General features: G+C 39.1%; 34 non-coding genes across 34 annotated transcripts; all 34 read right to left on the bottom strand.

Annotated features, from left to right (window-relative positions):
• Window positions 1–349: 349 nt before the first annotated feature.
• Trnap-cgg (transfer RNA proline (anticodon CGG)) lies at window positions 350–421 on the bottom strand. Its single transcript has one exon. It is a non-coding gene; the product is annotated as a tRNA-Pro (tRNA).
• Window positions 422–504: 83 nt separating this feature from the next.
• Window positions 505–576, bottom strand: Trnap-ugg (transfer RNA proline (anticodon UGG)). Its single transcript has one exon. It is a non-coding gene; the product is annotated as a tRNA-Pro (tRNA).
• Window positions 577–963: 387 nt separating this feature from the next.
• On the bottom strand, window positions 964–1,035 carry Trnap-agg (transfer RNA proline (anticodon AGG)). Its single transcript has one exon. It is a non-coding gene; the product is annotated as a tRNA-Pro (tRNA).
• Window positions 1,036–1,118: 83 nt separating this feature from the next.
• Trnap-ugg (transfer RNA proline (anticodon UGG)) lies at window positions 1,119–1,190 on the bottom strand. The gene has a single exon. It is a non-coding gene; the product is annotated as a tRNA-Pro (tRNA).
• An 83-nt stretch (window positions 1,191–1,273) lies between these two features.
• Trnap-ugg (transfer RNA proline (anticodon UGG)) lies at window positions 1,274–1,345 on the bottom strand. Its single transcript has one exon. It is a non-coding gene; the product is annotated as a tRNA-Pro (tRNA).
• An 846-nt stretch (window positions 1,346–2,191) lies between these two features.
• Trnap-agg (transfer RNA proline (anticodon AGG)) lies at window positions 2,192–2,262 on the bottom strand. Its single transcript has one exon. It is a non-coding gene; the product is annotated as a tRNA-Pro (tRNA).
• A 542-nt stretch (window positions 2,263–2,804) lies between these two features.
• On the bottom strand, window positions 2,805–2,876 carry Trnap-ugg (transfer RNA proline (anticodon UGG)). The gene has a single exon. It is a non-coding gene; the product is annotated as a tRNA-Pro (tRNA).
• A 557-nt stretch (window positions 2,877–3,433) lies between these two features.
• Window positions 3,434–3,505, bottom strand: Trnap-ugg (transfer RNA proline (anticodon UGG)). Its single transcript has one exon. It is a non-coding gene; the product is annotated as a tRNA-Pro (tRNA).
• A 387-nt stretch (window positions 3,506–3,892) lies between these two features.
• Trnap-agg (transfer RNA proline (anticodon AGG)) lies at window positions 3,893–3,964 on the bottom strand. The gene has a single exon. It is a non-coding gene; the product is annotated as a tRNA-Pro (tRNA).
• Window positions 3,965–4,506: 542 nt separating this feature from the next.
• Window positions 4,507–4,578, bottom strand: Trnap-agg (transfer RNA proline (anticodon AGG)). The gene has a single exon. It is a non-coding gene; the product is annotated as a tRNA-Pro (tRNA).
• A 542-nt stretch (window positions 4,579–5,120) lies between these two features.
• Trnap-ugg (transfer RNA proline (anticodon UGG)) lies at window positions 5,121–5,192 on the bottom strand. The gene has a single exon. It is a non-coding gene; the product is annotated as a tRNA-Pro (tRNA).
• Window positions 5,193–5,749: 557 nt separating this feature from the next.
• Window positions 5,750–5,821, bottom strand: Trnap-ugg (transfer RNA proline (anticodon UGG)). The gene has a single exon. It is a non-coding gene; the product is annotated as a tRNA-Pro (tRNA).
• Window positions 5,822–6,363: 542 nt separating this feature from the next.
• Trnap-agg (transfer RNA proline (anticodon AGG)) lies at window positions 6,364–6,435 on the bottom strand. The gene has a single exon. It is a non-coding gene; the product is annotated as a tRNA-Pro (tRNA).
• A 1,001-nt stretch (window positions 6,436–7,436) lies between these two features.
• Trnap-cgg (transfer RNA proline (anticodon CGG)) lies at window positions 7,437–7,508 on the bottom strand. Its single transcript has one exon. It is a non-coding gene; the product is annotated as a tRNA-Pro (tRNA).
• Window positions 7,509–8,050: 542 nt separating this feature from the next.
• Trnap-agg (transfer RNA proline (anticodon AGG)) lies at window positions 8,051–8,122 on the bottom strand. The gene has a single exon. It is a non-coding gene; the product is annotated as a tRNA-Pro (tRNA).
• Window positions 8,123–10,042: 1,920 nt separating this feature from the next.
• Trnap-agg (transfer RNA proline (anticodon AGG)) lies at window positions 10,043–10,114 on the bottom strand. Its single transcript has one exon. It is a non-coding gene; the product is annotated as a tRNA-Pro (tRNA).
• Window positions 10,115–10,651: 537 nt separating this feature from the next.
• Trnap-cgg (transfer RNA proline (anticodon CGG)) lies at window positions 10,652–10,723 on the bottom strand. Its single transcript has one exon. It is a non-coding gene; the product is annotated as a tRNA-Pro (tRNA).
• A 542-nt stretch (window positions 10,724–11,265) lies between these two features.
• Trnap-ugg (transfer RNA proline (anticodon UGG)) lies at window positions 11,266–11,337 on the bottom strand. Its single transcript has one exon. It is a non-coding gene; the product is annotated as a tRNA-Pro (tRNA).
• An 83-nt stretch (window positions 11,338–11,420) lies between these two features.
• Window positions 11,421–11,492, bottom strand: Trnap-agg (transfer RNA proline (anticodon AGG)). Its single transcript has one exon. It is a non-coding gene; the product is annotated as a tRNA-Pro (tRNA).
• Window positions 11,493–12,034: 542 nt separating this feature from the next.
• Window positions 12,035–12,106, bottom strand: Trnap-agg (transfer RNA proline (anticodon AGG)). Its single transcript has one exon. It is a non-coding gene; the product is annotated as a tRNA-Pro (tRNA).
• A 542-nt stretch (window positions 12,107–12,648) lies between these two features.
• On the bottom strand, window positions 12,649–12,720 carry Trnap-cgg (transfer RNA proline (anticodon CGG)). The gene has a single exon. It is a non-coding gene; the product is annotated as a tRNA-Pro (tRNA).
• Window positions 12,721–13,262: 542 nt separating this feature from the next.
• Trnap-agg (transfer RNA proline (anticodon AGG)) lies at window positions 13,263–13,334 on the bottom strand. Its single transcript has one exon. It is a non-coding gene; the product is annotated as a tRNA-Pro (tRNA).
• A 542-nt stretch (window positions 13,335–13,876) lies between these two features.
• Window positions 13,877–13,948, bottom strand: Trnap-ugg (transfer RNA proline (anticodon UGG)). Its single transcript has one exon. It is a non-coding gene; the product is annotated as a tRNA-Pro (tRNA).
• A 542-nt stretch (window positions 13,949–14,490) lies between these two features.
• On the bottom strand, window positions 14,491–14,562 carry Trnap-agg (transfer RNA proline (anticodon AGG)). Its single transcript has one exon. It is a non-coding gene; the product is annotated as a tRNA-Pro (tRNA).
• Window positions 14,563–15,564: 1,002 nt separating this feature from the next.
• Window positions 15,565–15,636, bottom strand: Trnap-ugg (transfer RNA proline (anticodon UGG)). Its single transcript has one exon. It is a non-coding gene; the product is annotated as a tRNA-Pro (tRNA).
• A 1,630-nt stretch (window positions 15,637–17,266) lies between these two features.
• Trnap-agg (transfer RNA proline (anticodon AGG)) lies at window positions 17,267–17,338 on the bottom strand. The gene has a single exon. It is a non-coding gene; the product is annotated as a tRNA-Pro (tRNA).
• Window positions 17,339–17,421: 83 nt separating this feature from the next.
• Trnap-ugg (transfer RNA proline (anticodon UGG)) lies at window positions 17,422–17,493 on the bottom strand. The gene has a single exon. It is a non-coding gene; the product is annotated as a tRNA-Pro (tRNA).
• An 846-nt stretch (window positions 17,494–18,339) lies between these two features.
• Window positions 18,340–18,411, bottom strand: Trnap-agg (transfer RNA proline (anticodon AGG)). The gene has a single exon. It is a non-coding gene; the product is annotated as a tRNA-Pro (tRNA).
• An 83-nt stretch (window positions 18,412–18,494) lies between these two features.
• Trnap-cgg (transfer RNA proline (anticodon CGG)) lies at window positions 18,495–18,566 on the bottom strand. The gene has a single exon. It is a non-coding gene; the product is annotated as a tRNA-Pro (tRNA).
• An 83-nt stretch (window positions 18,567–18,649) lies between these two features.
• Window positions 18,650–18,721, bottom strand: Trnap-cgg (transfer RNA proline (anticodon CGG)). The gene has a single exon. It is a non-coding gene; the product is annotated as a tRNA-Pro (tRNA).
• Window positions 18,722–20,028: 1,307 nt separating this feature from the next.
• On the bottom strand, window positions 20,029–20,100 carry Trnap-ugg (transfer RNA proline (anticodon UGG)). Its single transcript has one exon. It is a non-coding gene; the product is annotated as a tRNA-Pro (tRNA).
• Window positions 20,101–20,503: 403 nt separating this feature from the next.
• On the bottom strand, window positions 20,504–20,575 carry Trnap-agg (transfer RNA proline (anticodon AGG)). The gene has a single exon. It is a non-coding gene; the product is annotated as a tRNA-Pro (tRNA).
• Window positions 20,576–21,273: 698 nt separating this feature from the next.
• Trnap-ugg (transfer RNA proline (anticodon UGG)) lies at window positions 21,274–21,345 on the bottom strand. The gene has a single exon. It is a non-coding gene; the product is annotated as a tRNA-Pro (tRNA).
• Window positions 21,346–21,428: 83 nt separating this feature from the next.
• Trnap-ugg (transfer RNA proline (anticodon UGG)) lies at window positions 21,429–21,500 on the bottom strand. The gene has a single exon. It is a non-coding gene; the product is annotated as a tRNA-Pro (tRNA).
• Window positions 21,501–21,583: the final 83 nt, after the last annotated feature.

The raw sequence follows: 21,583 nt of genomic DNA, 5'->3' as shown, positions 1-21,583 counted from the left end.
AATGTTTATGATATTTACTCCAAATTCCAAAACTTCTTCTTTATAGGGCTCGTCCGGGACTTGCAACCTAAGCAAGAATCATACCCCTAGACCAGGGATGTCCAACATGCGGCCCGCCTGAGATTTTTGTCCGGCCCGCTAGTCATTTTCACTCCAAAAATAGTATTTTGAACTTTGAATCTTGGCCTAAATAAAATGTACCAGTCGGTTATTAGGGGCGCAGTAATAGTATAATATATCTATTTTTCTTGAAATTTAATAGGTTCTGCGGCCCATTGACTTATTTCAGGTGACAATGCGGCCCAATATAATTGATATTTGGTATAAATTCAAAATATTCTTCTTTATAGGGCTCGTCCGGGAATTGAACCCGGGACCTCTTGCACCCGAAGCAAGAATCATACCCCTAGACCAACGAGCCGGTGAAGTTACATCTTTTTGCTTCATATTATATGAATATAACTTTTTGATATTTGGTATAAATTCAAAATAATCTTCTTTATAGGGCTCGTCCGGGAATTGAACCCGGGACCTCTTGCACCCAAAGCAAGAATCATACCTCTAGACCAACGAGCCGGTGAAGTTACATCTTTTTGCTTCATATTATAAGAATAAATATTTATGGTATTTAGTCCAAATTCCAAAACTTCTTCTTTATAGGGCTCGTCCGGGACTTGCAACCTAAGCAAGAATCATACCCCTAGACCAGGGATGTCCAACATGCGACCCGCCTGAGATTTTTGTCCGGCCCGCTAGTCATTTTCACTCCTAAAATAGTATTTTGAACTTTGAATCTTGGCCTAAGTAAAATGTACCAGTCGGTTATTAGGGGCGCAGTAATAGCATAATATACCTATTTTTCTTGAAATTTAATAGGTTCTGCGGTCCATTGACTTATTTCAGGTGACAATGCGGCCCAATATAATTGATATTTGGTATAAATTCAAAATATTCTTCTTTATAGGGCTCGTCCGGGAATTGAACCCGGGACCTCTTGCACCCTAAGCAAGAATCATACCCCTAAACCAACGAGCCGATAAAGTTTCATTTATCTGCTTCATATTACATGAATGAAACTTTTTGATATTTGGTATAAATTCAAAATAATCTTCTTTATAGGGCTCGTCCGGGAATTGAACCCGGGACCTCTTGCACCCAAAGCAAGAATCATACCCCTAGACCAACGAGCCGATGAAGTTTCATTTATTTGCTTCATATTATATGAATATAACTTTTTGATATTTGGTATAAATTCAAAATAATCTTCTTTATAGGGCTCGTCCGGGAATTGAACCCGGGACCTCTTGCACCCAAAGCAAGAATCATACCCCTAGACCAACGAGCCGGTGAAGTTGCATCTTTTTGCTTCATATTATAAGAATAAATGTTTATGATATTTAGTCCAAATTCCAAAATTTCTTCTTTATAGGGCTCGTCCGGGACTTGCAACCTAAGCAAGAATCATACCCCTAGACCAGGGATGTCCAACATACGGCCCGCTTGAGATTTTTGTCCGGCCCGCTAGTCATTTTCACTCCAAAAATAGTATTTTGAACTTTGACTCTTGGCCTAAATAAAATGTACCAGTCGGTTATTAGGGGCGCAGTAATAGTATAATATACCTAATTTTCTTGAAATTTAATAGGTTCTGCGGTCCATTGACTTATTTCAGGTGACAATGCGGCCCAATATAATTGATATTTGGTATAAATTCAAAATATTCTTCTTTATAGGGCTCGTCCGGGAATTGAACCCGGGACCTCTTGCACCCAAAGCAAGAATCATATCCCTAGACCAACGAGCCGGTGAAGTTGCATCTTTTTGCTTCATATTATAAGAATAAATGTTTATGATATTTAGTCCAAATTCCAAAACTTCTTCTTTATAGGGCTCGTCCGGGACTTGCAACCTAAGCAAGAATCATACCCCTAGACCAGGGATGTCCAACATGCGGCCCGCCTGAGATTTTTGTCCGGCCCGCTAGTCATTTTCACTCCAAAAATAGTATTTTGAACTTTGAATCTTGGCCTAAATAAAATGTACCAGTCGGTTATTAGGGGCGCAGTAATAGTATAATACACCTAATTTTCTTGAAATTTAATAGATTCTGCGGCCCATTGAGTTATTTCAGGTGACAATGCGGCCCAATATAATTGATATTTGGTATAAATTCAAAATATTCTTCTTTATAGGGCTCGTCCGGGAATTGAACCCGGGACCTCTTGCACCCTAAGCAAGAATCATACCCTAGACCAACGAGCCGATAAAGTTTCATTTATCTGCTTCATATTACATGAATGAAACTTTTTGATATTTGGTATAAATTCAAAATAATCTTCTTTATAGGGCTCGTCCGGGAATTGAACCCGGGACCTCTTGCACCCAAAGAAAGAATCATATCCCTAGACCAACGAGCCGGTGAAGTTGCATCTTTTTGCTTCATATTATAAGAATAAATGTTTATGATATTTAGTCCAAATTCCAAAATTTCTTCTTTATAGGGCTCGTCCGGGAGATGCAACCTAAGCAAGAATCATACCCCTAGACCAGGGATGTCCAACATGCGGCCCGCCTGAGATTTTTGTCCGGCCCGCTAGTCATTTTCACTCCAAAAATAGTATTTTGAACTTTGAATCTTGGCCTAAATAAAATGTACCAGTCGGTTATTAGGGGCGCAGTAATAGTATAATATACCTAATTTTCTTGAAATTTAATAGGTTCTGCGGCCCATTGACTTATTTCAGGTGACAATGCGTCCCAATATAATTGATATTTGGTATAAATTCAAAATATTCTTCTTTATAGGGCTCGTCCGGGAATTGAACCCGGGACCTCTTGCACCCAAAGCAAGAATCATACCTCTAGACCAACGAGCCGGTGAAGTTACATCTTTTTGCTTCATATTATAAGAATAAATGTTTATGGTATTTAGTCCAAATTCCAAAACTTCTTCTTTATAGGGCTCGTCCGGGATTTGCAACCTAAGCAAGAATCATACCCCTAGACCAGGGATGTCCAACATGCGGCCCGCCTGAGATTTTTGTCCGGCCCGCTAGTCATTTTCACTCCAAAAATAGTATTTTGAACTTTGAATCTTGGCCTAAATAAAATGTACCAGTCGGTTATTAGGGGTGCAGTAATAGTATAATATACCTAAATTTCTTGAAATTTAATAGGTTCTGCGGCCCATTGACTTATTTCAGGTGACCAATATAATATAAGGCTGGACATCACTGTCCTAGACCAACGAGCGGCAGAGGTTAAATCTTTTCCCTTCATACTGTATAGAATATTTTGACATTTGATGTATTTGACATTTCACTTCATATTATATGAAAGTACGAAGTACGAAAGAAGTTTCATTTATTTGCTTCATATTACATGAATGAAACTTTTTGATATTTGGTATAAATTCAAAATAATCTTCTGTATAGGGCTCGTCCGGGAATTGAACCCGGAACCTCTTGCACCCAAAGCAAGAATCATACCCCTAGACCAACGAGCCGGTGAAGTTGCATCTTTTTGCTTCATATTATAAGAATAAATGTTTATGATATTTAGTCCAAATTCCAAAACTTCTTCTCTATAGGGCTCGTCCGGGACTTGCAACCTAAGCAAAAATCATACCCCTAGACCAGGGATGTCCAACATGCGGCCCGCCTGAGATTTTTGTCCGGCCCGCTAGTCATTTTCACTCCAAAAATAGTATTTTGAACTTTGAATCTTGGCCTAAATAAAATGTACCAGTCGGTTATTAGGGGCGCAGTAATAGTATAATGTACCTATTTTTCTTGAAATTTAATAGGTTCTGCGGCCCATTGACTTATTTCAGGTGACAATGCGGCCCAATATAATTGATATTTGGTATAAATTCAAAATATTCTTCTTTATAGGGCTCGTCCGGGAATTGAACCCGGGACCTCTTGCACCCTAAGCAAGAATCATACCCCTAGACCAACGAGCCGATAAAGTTTCATTTATCTGCTTCATATTATATGAATATAACTTTTTGATATTTGGTATAAATTCAAAATAATCTTCTTTATAGGGCTCGTCCGGGAATTGAACCCGGAACCTCTTGCACCCAAAGCAAGAATCATACCTCTAGACCAACGAGCCGGTGAAGTTACATCTTTTTGCTTCATATTATAAGAATAAATGTTTATGATATTTAATCTAAATTCCAAAACTTCTTCTTTATAGGGCTCGTCCGGGACTTGCAATCTAAGCAAGAATCATACCCCTAGACCAGGGATGTCCAACATGCGACCCGCCTGAGATTTTTGTCCGGCCCGCTAGTCATTTTCACTCCAAAAATAGTATTTTGAACTTTGAATCTTGGCCTAAATAAAATGTACCAGTCGGTTATTAGGGGCGCAGTAATAGCATAATATACCTATTTTTCTTGAAATTTAATAGGTTCTGCGGTCCATTGACTTATTTCAGGTGACAATGCGGCCCAATATAATTGATATTTGGTATAAATTCAAAATATTCTTCTTTATAGGGCTCGTCCGGGAATTGAACCCGGGACCTCTTGCACCCTAAGCAAGAATCATACCCCTAGACCAACGAGCCGATAAAGATTCATTTATCTGCTTCATATTATATGAATAAAACTTTTTGATATTTGGTATAAATTCAAAAAAATCTTCTTTATAGGGCTCGTCCGGGAATTGAACCCGGGACCTCTTGCACCCAAAGAAAGAATCATACCCCTAGACCAACGAGCCGGTGAAGTTGCATCTTTTTGCTTCATATTATAAGAATAAATGTTTATGATATTTAGTCCAAATTCCAAAATTTCTTCTTTATAGGGCTCGTCCGGGAGATGCAACCTAAGCAAGAATCATACCCCTAGACCAGGGATGTCCAACATGCGGCCCGCCTGAGATTTTTGTCCGGCCCGCTAGTCATTTTCACTCCAAAAATAGTATTTTGAACTTTGAATCTTGGCCTAAAAAAAACGTACCAGTCGGTAATTAGGGGCGCAGTAATAGTATAATATACCTAATTTTCTTGAAATTTAATAGGTTCTGCGGCCCATTGACTTATTTCAGGTGACAATGCGTCCCAATATAATTGATATTTGGTATAAATTCAAAATATTCTTCTTTATAGGGCTCGTCCGGGAATTGAACCCGGGACCTCTTGCACCCAAAGCAAGAATCATACCTCTAGACCAACGAGCCGGTGAAGTTACATCTTTTTGCTTCATATTATAAGAATAAATGTTTATGGTATTTAGTCCAAATTCCAAAACTTCTTCTTTATAGGGCTCGTCCGGGACTTGCAACCTAAGCAAGAATCATACCCCTAGACCAGGGATGTCCAACATGCGGCCCGCCTGAGATTTTTGTCCGGCCCGCTAGTCATTTTCACTCCAAAAATAGTATTTTGAACTTTGAATCTTGGCCTAAATAAAATGTACCAGTCGGTTATTAGGGGTGCAGTAATAGTATAATATACCTAAATTTCTTGAAATTTAATAGGTTCTGCGGCCCATTGACTTATTTCAGGTGACCAATATAATATAAGGCTGGACATCACTGTCCTAGACCAACGAGCGGCAGAGGTTAAATCTTTTCCCTTCATACTGTATAGAATATTTTGACATTTGATGTATTTGACATTTCACTTCATATTATATGAAAGTACGAAATACGAAAGAAGTTTCATTTATTTGCTTCATATTACATGAATGAAACTTTTTGATATTTGGTATAAATTCAAAATAATCTTCTGTATAGGGCTCGTCCGGGAATTGAACCCGGAACCTCTTGCACCCAAAGCAAGAATCATACCCCTAGACCAACGAGCCGATGAAGTTTCATTTATTTGCTTCATATTATAACCATAAAACTTTTTGATATTTGGTATAAATTCAAAATAATCTTCTTTATAGGGCTCGTCCGGGAAATGAACCCGGGACCTCTTGCACCCAAAGCAAGAATCATACCCCTAGACCAACGAGCCGGTGAAGTTGCATCTTTTTGCTTCATATTATAAGAATAAATGTTTATGATATTTAGTCCAAATTCCAAAACTTCTTCTCTATAGGGCTCGTCCGGGACTTGCAACCTAAGCAAGAATCATACCCCTAGACCAGGGATGTCCAACATGCGGCCCGCCTGAGATTTTTGTCCGGCCCGCTAGTCATTTTCACTCCAAAAATAGTATTTTGAACTTTGAATCTTGGCCTAAATAAAATGTACCAGTCGGTTATTAGGGGCGCAGTAATAGTATAATGTACCTATTTTTCTTGAAATTTAATAGGTTCTGCGGCCCATTGACTTATTTCAGGTGACAATGCGGCCCAATATAATTGATATTTGGTATAAATTCAAAATATTCTTCTTTATAGGGCTCGTCCGGGAATTGAACCCGGGACCTCTTGCACCCTAAGCAAGAATCATACCCCTAGACCAACGAGCCGATAAAGATTCATTTATCTGCTTCATATTATATGAATAAAACTTTTTGATATTTGGTATAAATTCAAAAAAATCTTCTTTATAGGGCTCGTCCGGGAATTGAACCCGGGACCTCTTGCACCCAAAGCAAGAATCATATCCCTAGACCAACGAGCCGATGAAGTTGCATCTTTTTGCTTCATATTATAAGAATAAATGTTTATGATATTTAGTCCAAATTCCAAAACTTCTTCTTTATAAAGCTCGTCCGGGACTTGCAACCTAAGCAAGAATCATACCCCTAGACCAGGGATGTCCAACATGCGGCCCGCCTGAGATTTTTGTCCGGCCCGCTAGTCATTTTCACTCCAAAAATAGTATTTTGAACTTTGAATCTTGGCCTAAATAAAATGTACCAGTCGGTTATTAGGGGCGCAGTAATAGTATAATATACCTATTTTTCTTGAAATTTAATAGGTTCTGCGGTCCATTGACTTATTTCAGGTGACAATGCGGCCCAATATAATTGATATTTGGTATAAATTCAAAATATTCTTCTTTATAGGGCTCGTCCGGGAATTGAACCCGGGACCTCTTGCACCCAAAGCAAGAATCATATCCCTAGACCAACGAGCCGGTGAAGTTGCATCTTTTTGCTTCATATTATAAGAATAAATGTTTATGATATTTACTCCAAATTCCAAAACTTCTTCTTTATAGGGCTCGTCCGGGACTTGCAACCTAAGCAAGAATCATACCCCTAGACCAGGGATGTCCAACATGCGGCCCGCCTGAGATTTTTGTCCGGCCCGCTAGTCATTTTCACTCCAAAAATAGTATTTTGAACTTTGAATCTTGGCCTAAATAAAATGTACCAGTCGGTTATTAGGGGCGCAGTAATAGTATAATATATCTATTTTTCTTGAAATTTAATAGGTTCTGCGGCCCATTGACTTATTTCAGGTGACAATGCGGCCCAATATAATTGATATTTGGTATAAATTCAAAATATTCTTCTTTATAGGGCTCGTCCGGGAATTGAACCCGGGACCTCTTGCACCCGAAGCAAGAATCATACCCCTAGACCAACAAGCCGATAAAGTTTCATTTATCTGCTTCATATTATATGAATATAACTTTTTGATATTTGGTATAAATTCAAAATAATCTTCTTTATAGGGCTCGTCCGGGAATTGAACCCGGAACCTCTTGCACCCAAAGCAAGAATCATACCTCTAGACCAACGAGCCGGTGAAGTTACATCTTTTTGCTTCATATTATAAGAATAAATATTTATGGTATTTAGTCCAAATTCCAAAACTTCTTCTTTATAGGGCTCGTCCGGGACTTGCAACCTAAGCAAGAATCATACCCCTAGACCAGGGATGTCCAACATGCGACCCGCCTGAGATTTTTGTCCGGCCCGCTAGTCATTTTCACTCCTAAAATAGTATTTTGAACTTTGAATCTTGGCCTAAGTAAAATGTACCAGTCGGTTATTAGGGGCGCAGTAATAGCATAATATACCTATTTTTCTTGAAATTTAATAGGTTCTGCGGTCCATTGACTTATTTCAGGTGACAATGCGGCCCAATATAATTGATATTTGGTATAAATTCAAAATAATCTTCTTTATAGGGCTCGTCCGGGAATTGAACCCGGGACCTCTTGCACCCTAAGCAAGAATCATACCCCTAAACCAACGAGCCGATAAAGTTTCATTTATCTGCTTCATATTACATGAATGAAACTTTTTGATATTTGGTATAAATTCAAAATAATCTTCTTTATAGGGCTCGTCCGGGAATTGAACCCGGGACCTCTTGCACCCAAAGCAAGAATCATATCCCTAGACCAACGAGCCGGTGAAGTTGCATCTTTTTGCTTCATATTATAAGAATAAATGTTTATGATATTTAGTCTAAAATTCCAAAACTTCTTCTTTATAGGGCTCGTCCGGGACTTGCAACCTAAGCAAGAATCATACCCCTAGACCAGGGATGTCCAACATGCGGCCCGCCTGAGATTTTAGTCCGGCCCGCTAGTCATTTTCACTCCAAAAATAGTATTTTGAACTTTGAATCTTGGCCTAAATAAAATGTACCAGTCGGTTATTAGGGGCGCAGTAATAGTATAATATACCTATTTTTCTTGAAATTTAATAGGTTCTGCCGTCCATTGACTTATTTCAGGTGACAATGCGGCCCAATATAATTGATATTTGGTATAAATTCAAAATATTCTTCTTTATAGGGCTCGTCCGGGAATTGAACCCGGGACCTCTTGCACCCAAAGCAAGAATCATATCCCTAGACCAACGAGCCGGTGAAGTTGCATCTTTTTGCTTCATATTATAAGAATAAATGTTTATGATATTTAGTCCAAATTCCAAAACTTCTTCTTTATAGGGCTCGTCCGGGACTTGCAACCTAAGCAAGAATCATACCCCTAGACCAGGGATGTCCAACATGCGGCCCGCCTGAGATTTTTGTCCGGCCCGCTATTCATTTTCACTCCAAAAATAGTATTTTGAACTTTGAATCTTGGCCTAAATAAAATGTACCAGTCGGTTATTAGGGGCGCAGTAATAGTATAATATACCTATTTTTCTTGAAATTTAATAGGTTCTGCGGTCCATTGACTTATTTCAGGTGACAATGCGGCCCAATATAATTGATATTTGGTATAAATTCAAAATATTCTTCTTTATAGGGCTCGTCCGGGAATTGAACCCGGGACCTCTTGCACCCAAAGCAAGAATCATATCCCTAGACCAACGAGCCGGTGAAGTTGCATCTTTTTGCTTCATATTATAAGAATAAATGTTTATGATATTTAGTCCAAATTCCAAAACTTCTTCTTTATAGGGCTCGTCCGGGACTTGCAACCTAAGCAAGAATCATACCCCTAGACCAGGGATGTCCAACATGCGGCCCACCTGAGATTTTTGTCCGGCCCGCTAGTCATTTTCACTCCAAAAATAGTATTTTGAACTTTGAATCTTGGCCTAAATAAAATGTACCAGTCGGTTATTAGGGGCGCAGTAACAGTATAATATACCTATTTTTATTGAAATTTAATAGGTTCTGCGGTCCATTGACTTATTTCAGGTGACAATGCGGCCCAATATAATTGATATTTGGTATAAATTCAAAATATTCTTCTTTATAGGGCTCGTCCGGGAATTGAACCCGGGACCTCTTGCACCCAAAGCAAGAATCATATCCCTAGACCAACGAGCCGGTGAAGTTGCATCTTTTTGCTTCATATTATAAGAATAAATGTTTATGATATTTAGTCCAAATTCCAAAACTTCTTCTTTATAGGGCTCGTCCGGGACTTGCAACCTAAGCAAGAATCATACCCCTAGACCAGGGATGTCCAACATGCGGCCCGCCTGAGATTTTTGTCCGGCCCGCTAGTCATTTTCACTCCAAAAATAGTATTTTGAACTTTGAATCTTGGCCTAAATAAAATGTACCAGTCGGTTATTAGGGGCGCAGTAATAGTATAATATACCTATTTTTCTTGAAATTTATAAGGTTCTGCGACCCATTGACTTATTTCAGGTGACAATGCGGCCCAATATAATTGATATTTGGTATAAATTCAAAATATTCTTCTTTATAGGGCTCGTCTGGGAATTGAACCCGGGACCTCTTGCACCCTAAGCAAGAATCATACCCCTAGACCAACGAGCCGATAAAGTTTCATTTATCTGCTTCATATTATATGAATATAACTTTTTGATATTTGGTATAAATTCAAAATAATCTTCTTTATAGGGCTCGTCCGGGAATTGAACCCGGGACCTCTTGCACCCAAAGCAAGAATCATACCCCCAGACCAACGAGCCGGTGAAGTTGTTTTGCTTCATATTATAAGAATAAATGTTTATGATATTTAGTCCAAATTCCAAAACTTCTTCTTTATAGGGCTCGTCCGGGACTTGCAACCTAAGCAAGAATCATACCCCTAGACCAGGGATGTCCAACATGCGACCCGCCTGAGATTTTTGTCCGGCCCGCTAGTCATTTTCACTCCAAAAATAGTATTTTGAACTTTGAATCTTGGCCTAAATAAAATGTACCAGTCGGTTATTAGGGGCGCAGTAATAGTATAATGTACCTATTTTACTTGAAATTTAATAGGTTCTGCGGCCCATTGACTTATTTCAGGTGACAATGCGGCCCAATATAATAGACATTTGGTATAAATTCAAAATATTCTTCTTTATAGGGCTCGTCCGGGAATTGAACCCGGGACCTCTTGCACCCGAAGCAAGAATCATACCCCTAGACCGACGAGCCGATAAAGTTTCATTTATCTGCTTCATATTATATGAATATAACTTTTTGATATTTGGTATAAATTCAAAAAAATCTTCTTTATAGGGCTCGTCTGGGAATTGAACCCGGGACCTCTTGCACCCAAAGCAAGAATCATACCCCTAGACCAACGAGCCGTTGAAGTTGCATCTTTTTGCTTCATATTATAAGAATAAATGTTTATGATATTTAGTCCAAATTCCAAAACTTCTTCTTTATAGGGCTCGTCCGGGACTTGCAACCTAAGCAAGAATCATACCCCTAGACCAGGGATGTCCAACATGCGGCCCGCCTGAGATTTTTGTCCGGCCCGCTAGTCATTTTCACTCCAAAAATAGTATTTTGAACTTTGAATCTTGGCCTAAATAAAATGTACCAGTCGGTTATTATGGGCGCAGTAATAGTATAATATACCTGATTTTCTTGAAATTTAATAGGTTCTGCGGCCCATTGACTTATTTCAGGTGACAATGCGGCCCAATATAATTGATATTTGGTATAAATTCAAAATATTCTTCTTTATAGGGCTCGTCCGGGAATTGAACCCGGGACCTCTTGCACCCAAAGCAAGAATCATACCCCTAGACCAACGAGCCGATAAAGTTTCATTTATCTGCTTCATATTATATGAATATAACTTTTTGATATTTGGAATAAATTCAAAATATTCTTCTTTATAGGGCTCGTCTGGGAATTGAACCCGGGACCTCTTGCACCCTAAGCAAGAATCATACCCCTAGACCAACGAGCCGATAAAGTTTCATTTATCTGCTTCATATTATATGAATATAACTTTTTGATATTTGGTATAAATTCAAAATAATCTTCTTTATAGGGCTCGTCCGGGAATTGAACCCGGGACCTCTTGCACCCAAAGCAAGAATCATACCCCCAGACCAACGAGCCGGTGAAGTTGCATCTTTTTGCTTCATATTATAAGAATAAATGTTTATGATATTTAGTCCAAATTCCAAAACTTCTTCTTTATAGGGCTCGTCCGGGACTTGCAACCTAAGCAAGAATCATACCCCTAAACCAGGGATGTCAAACATGCGGCCCGCCTGAGATTTTTGTCCGGCCCGCTAGTCATTCTCACTCCAAAAATAGTATTTTGAACTTTGAATCTTTGCCTAAATAAAATGTACCAGTCGGTTATTAGGGGCGCAGTAATAGTATAATATACCTATTTTTCTTGAAATTTAATAGGTTCTGCGGTCCATTGACTTATTTCAGGTGACAATGCGGCCCAATATAATTGATATTTGGTATAAATTCAAAATATTCTTCTTTATAGGGCTCGTCCGGGAATTGAACCCGGGACCTCTTGCACCCTAAGCAAGAATCATACCCCTAGACCAACGAGCCGATAAAGATTCATTTATCTGCTTCATATTATATGAATAAAACTTTTTGATATTTGGTATAAATTCAAAAAAATCTTCTTTATAGGGCTCGTCCGGGAATTGAACCCGGGACCTCTTGCACCCAAAGCAAGAATCATATCCCTAGACCAACGAGCCGATGAAGTTGCATCTTTTTGCTTCATATTATAAGAATAAATGTTTATGATATTTAGTCCAAATTCCAAAACTTCTTCTTTATAGGGCTCGTCCGGGACTTGCAACCTAAGCAAGAATCATACCCCTAGACCAGGGATGTCCAACATGCGGCCCGCCTGAGATTTTTGTCCGGCCCGCTAGTCATTTTCACTCCAAAAATAGTATTTTGAACTTTGAATCTTGGCCTAAATAAAATGTACCAGTCGGTTATTATGGGCGCAGTAATAGTATAATATACCTATTTGTCTTGAAATTTAATAGGTTCTGCGGCCCATTGACTTATTTCAGGTGACAATGCGGCCCAATATAATTGATATTTGGTATAAATTCAAAATATTCTTCTTTATAGGGCTCGTCCGGGAATTGAACCCGGGACCTCTTGCACCCGAAGCAAGAATCATACCCCTAGACCAACGAGCTGATAAAGTTTCATTTATCTGCTTCATATTATATGAATATAACTTTTTGATATTTGGTATAAATTCAAAATAATCTTCTTTATAGGGCTCGTCCGGGAATTGAACCCGGGACCTCTTGCACCCAAAGCAAGAATCTTACCCCTAGACCAACAAGCCGGTGAAGTTGCATCTTTTTGCTTGATATTATAAGAATAAATGTTTATGATATTTAGTCCAAATTCCAAAACTTCTTCTTTATAGGGCTCGTCCGGGACTTGCAACCTAAGCAAGAATCATACCCCTAGACCAGGGATGTCCAACATGCGACCCGCCTGAGATTTTTGTCCGGCCCGCTAGTCATTCTCACTCCAAAAATAGTATTTTGAACTTTGAATCTTTGCCTAAATAAAATGTACCAGTCGGTTATTAGGGGCGCAGTAATAGTATAATATACCTATTTTTCTTGAAATTTAATAGGTTCTGCGGTCCATTGACTTATTTCAGGTGACAATGCGGCCCAATATAATTGATATTTGGTATAAATTCAAAATATTCTTCTTTATAGGGCTCGTCCGGGAATTGAACCCGGGACCTCTTGCACCCTAAGCAAGAATCATACCCCTAGACCAACGAGCCGATAAAGATTCATTTATCTGCTTCATATTATATGAATAAAACTTTTTGATATTTGGTATAAATTCAAAAAAATCTTCTTTATAGGGCTCGTCCGGGAATTGAACCCGGGACCTCTTGCACCCAAAGCAAGAATCATATCCCTAGACCAACGAGCCGATGAAGTTGCATCTTTTTGCTTCATATTATAAGAATAAATGTTTATGATATTTAGTCCAAATTCCAAAACTTCTTCTTTATAGGGCTCGTCCGGGACTTGCAACCTAAGCAAGAATCATACCCCTAGACCAGGGATGTCCAACATGCGGCCCGCCTGAGATTTTTGTCCGGCCCGCTAGTCATTTTCACTCCAAAAATAGTATTTTGAACTTTGAATCTTGGCCTAAATAAAATGTACCAGTCGGTTATTATGGGCGCAGTAATAGTATAATATACCTATTTGTCTTGAAATTTAATAGGTTCTGCGGCCCATTGACTTATTTCAGGTGACAATGCGGCCCAATATAATTGATATTTGGTATAAATTCAAAATATTCTTCTTTATAGGGCTCGTCCGGGAATTGAACCCGGGACCTCTTGCACCCAAAGCAAGAATCATACCCCTAGACCAACGAGCCGATAAAGTTTCATTTATCTGCTTCATATTATATGAATATAACTTTTTGATATTTGGTATAAATTCAAAATAATCTTCTTTATAGGGCTCGTCCGGGAATTGAACCCGGGACCTCTTGCACCCAAAGCAAGAATCATATCCCTAGACCAACGAGCCGTTGAAGTTGCATCTTTTTGCTTCATATTATAAGAATAAATGTTTATGATATTTAGTCCAAATTCCAAAACTTCTTCTTTATAGGGCTCGTCCGGGACTTGCAACCTAAGCAAGAATCATACCCCTAGACCAGGGATGTCCAACATGCGGCCCGCCTGAGATTTTTGTCCGGCCCGCTAGTCATTTTCACTCCAAAAATAGTATTTTGAACTTTGAATCTTGGCCTAAATAAAATGTACCAGTCGGTTATTAAAGGCGCAGTAATAGTATAATATACCTATTTTTCTTGAAATTTAATAGGTTCTGCGGTCCATTGACTTATTTCAGGTGACAATGCGGCCCAATATAATTGATATTTGGTATAAATTCAAAATATTCTTCTTTATAGGGCTCGTCCGGGAATTGAACCCGGGACCTCTTGCACCCTAAGCAAGAATCATACCCCTAGACCAACGAGCCGATAAAGTTTCATTTATCTGCTTCATATTATATAAATAAATCTTTTTGATATTTGGTATAAATTCAAAAAAATCTTCTTTATAGGGCTCGTCCGGGAATTGAACCCGGGACCTCTTGCACCCAAAGCAAGAATCATATCCCTAGACCAACGAGCCGGTGAAGTTGCATCTTTTTGCTTCATATTATAAGAATAAATGTTTATGATATTTAGTCTAAAATTCCAAAACTTCTTCTTTATAGGGCTCGTCCGGGACTTGCAACCTAAGCAAGAATCATACCCCTAGACCAGGGATGTCCAACATGCGGCCCGCCTGAGATTTTAGTCCGGCCCGCTAGTCATTTTCACTCCAAAAATAGTATTTTGAACTTTGAATCTTGGCCTAAATAAAATGTACCAGTCGGTTATTAGGGGCGCAGTAATAGTATAATATACCTATTTTTCTTGAAATTTAATAGGTTCTGCGGTCCATTGACTTATTTCAGGTGACAATGCGGCCCAATATAATTGATATTTGGTATAAATTCAAAATATTCTTCTTTATAGGGCTCGTCCGGGAATTGAACCCGGGACCTCTTGCACCCAAAGCAAGAATCATATCCCTAGACCAACGAGCCGGTGAAGTTGCATCTTTTTGCTTCATATTATAAGAATAAATGTTTATGATATTTAGTCCAAATTCCAAAACTTCTTCTTTATAGGGCTCGTCCGGGACTTGCAACCTAAGCAAGAATCATACCCCTAGACCAGGGATGTCCAACATGCGGCCCGCCTGAGATTTTTGTCCGGCCCGCTATTCATTTTCACTCCAAAAATAGTATTTTGAACTTTGAATCTTGGCCTAAATAAAATGTACCAGTCGGTTATTAGGGGCGCAGTAATAGTATAATATACCTATTTTTCTTGAAATTTAATAGGTTCTGCGGTCCATTGACTTATTTCAGGTGACAATGCGGCCCAATATAATTGATATTTGGTATAAATTCAAAATATTCTTCTTTATAGGGCTCGTCCGGGAATTGAACCCGGGACCTCTTGCACCCAAAGCAAGAATCATACCCCTAGACCAACGAGCCGATAAAGTTTCATTTATATGCTTCATATTATATAAATAAAACTTTTTGATATTTGGTATAAATTCAAAAAAATCTGCTTTATAGGGCTCGTCCGGGAATTGAACCCGGGACCTCTTGCACCCAAAGCAAGAATCATATCCCTAGACCAACGAGCCGATAAAGTTTCATTTATCTGCTTCATATTATATGAATATAACTTTTTGATATTTGGAATAAATTCAAAATAATCTTCTTTATAGGGCTCGTCCGGGAATTGAACCCGGTACCTCTTGCACCCAAAGCAAGAATCATACCCCTAGACCAACGAGCCGTTGAAGTTGCATCTTTTTGCTTCATATTATAACAATAAATCTTTATGATATTTAGTCCAAATTCCAAAACTTCTTCTTTATAGGGCTCGTCCGGGACTTGCAACCTAAGCAAGAATCATACCCCTAGACCAGGGATGTCCAACATGCGGCCCGCCTGAGATTTTTGTCCGGCCCGCTAGTCATTTTCACTCCAAAAATAGTATTTTGAACTTTGAATCTTGGCCTAAATAAAATGTACCAGTCGGTTATTAGGGGCGCAGTAATAGTATAATATACCTATTTTTCTTGAAATTTAATAGGTTCTGCGGTCCATTGACTTATTTCAGGTGACAATGCGGCCCAATATAATTGATATTTGGTATAAATTCAAAATATTCTTCTTTATAGGGCTCGTCCGGGAATTGAACCCGGGACCTCTTGCACCCTAAACAAGAATCATACCCTAGACCAACGAGCCGATAAAGTTTCATTTATCTGCTTCATATTACATGAATGAAACTTTTTGATATTTGGTATAAATTCAAAATAATCTTCTTTATAGGGCTCGTCCGGGAATTGAACCCGGGTCCTCTTGCACCCAAAGCAAGAATCATACCCCTAGACCAGGGATGTCCAACATGCGGCCCGCCTGAGATTTTTGTCCGGCCCGCTAGTCATTTTCACTCCAAAAATAGTATTTTGAACTTTGAATCTTGGCCTAAATAAAATGTACCAGTCGGTTATTAGGGGCGCAGTAATAGTATAATATACCTATTTTTCTTGAAATTTAATAGGTTCTGCGGTCCATTGACTTATTTCAGGTGACAATGCGGCCCAATATAATTGATATTTGGTATAAATTCAAAATATTCTTCTTTATAGGGCTCGTCCGGGAATTGAACCCGGGACCTCTTGCACCCAAAGCAAGAATCATATCCCTAGACCAACGAGCCGGTGAAGTTGCATCTTTTTGCTTCATATTATAAGAATAAATGTTTATGATATTTAGTCCAAATTCCAAAACTTCTTCTTTATAGGGCTCGTCCGGGACTTGCAACCTAAGCAAGAATCATACCCCTAGACCAGGTATGTCCAACATGCGGCCCGCCTGAAATTTTTGTCCGGCCCGCTGGTCATTTTCAATCCAAAAATAGTATTTTGAACTTTGAATCTTGGCCTAAATAAAATGTACCAGTCGGTTATTAGGGGCGCAGTAATAGTATAATATACCTATTTTTCTTGAAATTTAATAGGTTCTGCGGCCCATTGACTTATTTCATGTGACAATGCGGCCCAATATAATTGATATTTGGTATAAATTCAAAATATTCTTCTTTATAGGGCTCGTCCGGGAATTGAACCCGGGACCTCTTGCACCCTAAGCAAGAATCATACCCCTAGACCAACGAGTCGATAAAGTTTCATTTATCTGCTTCATATTATATGAATATAACTTTTTGATATTTGGTATCAATTCAAAATAATCTTCTTTATAAGGCTCGTCCGGGAATTGAACCCGGAACCTCTTGCACCCAAAGCAAGAATCATACCCCTAGACCAACGAGCCGGTGAAGTTGCATCTTTTTGCTTCATATTATAAGAATAAATGTTTATGATATTTAGTCCAAATTCCAAAACTTCTTCTTTATAGGGCTCGTCCGGGACTTGCAACCTAAGCAAGAATCATACCCCTAGACCAGGGATGTCCAACATGCGGCCCGCCTGAAATTTTTGTCCGGCCCGCTAGTCATTTTCACTCCAAAAATAGTATTTTGAACTTTGAATCTTGGCCTAAATAAAATGTACCAGTCGGTTATTAGGGGCGCAGTAATAGTATAATATACCTATTTTTCTTGAAATTTAATAGGTTCTGCGGTCCATTGACTTATTTCAGGTGACAATGCGGCCCAATATAATTGATATTTGGTATAAATTCAAAATATTCTTCTTTATAGGGCTCGTCCGGGAATTGAACCCGGGACCTCTTGCACCCAAAGCAAGAATCATATCCCTAGACCAACGAGCCGGTGAAGTTGCATCTTTTTGCTTCATATTATAAGAATAAATGTTTATGATATTTAGTCCAAATTCCAAAACTTCTTCTTTATAGGGCTCGTCCGGGACTTGCAACCTAAGCAAGAATCATACCCCTAGACCAGGGATGTCCAACATGCGGCCCGCCTGAGATTTTTGTCCGGCCCGCTAGTCATTTTCACTCCAAAAATAGTATTTTGAACTTTGAATCTTGGCCTAAATAAAATGTACCAGTCGGTTATTAGGGGCGCAGTAATAGTATAATATATCTATTTGTCTTGAAATTTAATAGGTTCTGCGGCCCATTGACTTATTTCAGGTGACAATGCGGCCCAATATAATTGATATTTGGTATAAATTCAAAATATTCTTCTTTATAGGGCTCGTCTGGGAATTGAACCCGGGACCTCTTGCACCCTAAGCAAGAATCATACCCCTAGACCAACGAGCCGATAAAGTTTCATTTATCTGCTTCATATTATATGAATATAAATTTTTGATATTTGGTATAAATTCAAAATATTCTTCTTTATAGGGCTCGTCCGGGAATTGAACCCGGGACCTCTTGCACCCGAAGCAAGAATCAAACCCCTAGACCAACGAGCCGATAAAGTTTCATTTATCTGCTTGATATTATATGAATATAACTTTTTGTTATTTGGTATAAATTCAAAATAATCTTCTTTATAGGGCTCGTCCGGGAATTGAACCCGGGACCTCTTGCACCCGAAGCAAGAATCATACCCCTAGACCAACGAGCCGATAAAGTTTCATTTATCTGCTTGATATTATATGAATATAACTTTTTGATATTTGGTATAAATTCAAAATAATCTTCTTTATAGGGCTCGTCCGGGAATTGAACCCGGAACCTCTTGCACCCAAAGCAAGAATCATACCCCTAGACCAGGGGCGGGCAACTTCTTCGGTCGGCGGGCCTGATATGAGAAAATGAAGTACTTGGCGGGCCGGATTCCTGAATAGATTGGAACGCAGCTTTGTCTTATTAATGTTCATGGTCGAAAATGTTTGCTCATAAATGTATGTAGACCCGAACAGAACAAGTAGATTTATGGCCATCTTTCTCAGGTTGGCAAACTTGGACTTATTCAGTGACGCAATACAGGGATTGCGGCAGAATGTGGCCGCAGGCCACATTATCATGTAAGACCGGAAACTGTCTGCGGGCAATGTTCCCTCTAAGCTGCGCGCGTGCGCAAATGCGCACTGCTGACACGTTCTCCGCGCACAGAAAATCTGTGCTGCGCACAAGAAAAAAATCCAACCTGAATTAAAAATAAAATAAACGCATAATAATGGCCACAGTGCGCACGTGGCACGTCTGATGTTGCTCACAGTGGTCCAAGGGACCGCTCAGGGAGTTAGTGTGTTTGCTCAGACTCGTGAAAAATTAGAGGGAACGTTGTCTGCGGGCCGCTCAAAATCCCGTGGCGGGCCGGATCCGGCCCGCGGGCCGTATGTTGCCCACCCCTGCCCTAGACCAACGACCCGGTGAAGTTGCATCATTTTGCTTCATATTATAAGAATAAATGTTTATGATATTTAGTCCAAATTCCAAAATTTCTTCTTTATAAGGCTCGTCCGGGACTTGCAACCTAAGCAAGAATCATACCCCTAGACCAGGGATGTCCAACATGCTTCCCGCCTGAGATTTTTGTCCGGCCCGCTAGTCATTTTCACTCCAAAAATAGTATTTTGAACTTTGAATCTTGGCCTAAATAAAATGTACCAGTCGGTTATTAGGGGTGCAGTAATAGTATAATATACCTAAATTTCTTGAAATTTAATAGGTTCTGCGGCCCATTGACTTATTTCAGGTGACCAATATAATAAAAGGCTGGACATCCCTGTCCTAGACCAACGAGCGGCAGAGGTTAAGTCTTTTCCCTTCATATTTTATAGAATATTTTGACATTTGATGTATTTGACATTTCACTTCATATTATATGAAAGTACGAAGTACGAAAGAAGTTTCGTTTATTTGCTTCATATTACATGAATGAAACTTTTTGATATTTGGTATAAATTCAAAATAATCTTCTTTATAGGGCTCGTCCGGGAATTGAACCCGGGTCCTCTTGCACCCAAAGCAAGAATCATACCCCTAGACCAACGAGCCGATGAAGTTTCATTTATTTGCTTCATATTATAAGCATAAAACTTTTTGATATTTGGTATAAATTCAAAATAATCTTCTTTATAGGGCTCGTCCGGGAATTGAACCAGGGACCTCTTGCACCCAAAGCAAGAATCATACCCCTAGACCAGGGATGTCCAACATGCGGCCCGCCTGAGATTTTTGTCCGGCCCGCTAGTCATTTTCACTCCAAAAATAGTATTTTGAACTTTGAATCTTGGCCTAAATAAAATGTACCAGTCGGTTATTAGGGGCGCAGTAATAGTATAATGTACCTATTTTTCTTGAAATTTAATAGGTTCTGCGGCCCATTGACTTATTTCAGGTGACAATGCGGCCCAATATAATTGATATTTGGTATAAATTCAAAATATTCTTCTTTATAGGGCTCGTCCGGGAATTGAACCCGGGACCTCTTGCACCCTAAGCAAGAATCATACCCCTAGACCAACGAGCCGATAAAGTTTCATTTATCTGCTTCATATTATATGAATATAACTTTTTGATATTTGGTATAAATTCAAAATAATCTTCTTTATAGGGCTCGTCCGGAAATTGAACCCGGAACCTCTTGCACCCAAAGCAAGAATCATACCTCTAGACCAACGAGCCGGTGAAGTTGCATCTTTTTGCTTCATATTATAAGAATAAATGTTTATGATATTTAGTCCAAATTCCAAAACTTCTTCTTTATAGGGCTCGTCCGGGACTTGCAACCTAAGCAAGAATCATACCCCTAGACCAGGGATGTCCAACATGCGGCCCGCCTGAGATTTTAGTCCGGCCCGCTAGTCATTTTCACTCCAAAAATAGTATTTTGAACTTTGAATCTTGGCCTAAATAAAATGTACCAGTCGGTTATTAGGGGCGCAGTAATAGTATAATACACCTAATTTTCTTGAAATTTAATAGGTTCTGCGGCCCATTGACTTATTTCAGGTGACAATGCGGCCCAATATAATTGATATTTGGTATAAATTCAAAATATTCTTCTTTATAGGGCTCGTCCGGGAATTGTACCCGGGACCTCTTGCACCCTAAGCAAGAATCATACCCCTAGACCAACGAGCCGATAAAGTTTCATTTATCTGCTTCATATTACATGAATGAAACTTTTTGATATTTGGTATAAAATTCAAAATAATCTGCTTTATAGGGCTCGTCCGGGAATTGAACCCGGGTCCTCTTGCACCCAAAGCAAGAATCATACCCCTAGACCAACGAGCCGATGAAGTTTCATTTATTTGCTTCATATTATAACCATAAAACTTTTTGATATTTGGTATAAATTCAAAAATATCTTCTTTATAGGGCTCGTCCGGGAATTGAACCCGGGACCTCTTGCACCCAAAGCAAGAATCATACCCCTAGACCAACGAGCCGGTGAAGTTGCATCTTTTTGCTTCATATTATAAGAATAAATGTTTATGATATTTAGTCCAAATTCCAAAATTTCTTCTTTATA

Source organism: Clavelina lepadiformis, chromosome 7 (genome assembly GCF_947623445.1).
Source record: "Clavelina lepadiformis chromosome 7, kaClaLepa1.1, whole genome shotgun sequence".
Classification (NCBI taxonomy): domain Eukaryota; kingdom Metazoa; phylum Chordata; class Ascidiacea; order Aplousobranchia; family Clavelinidae; genus Clavelina; species Clavelina lepadiformis.
Note: the sequence above shows the minus strand (reverse complement) of the source record. Positions and strands in the feature narration are given on the sequence as shown.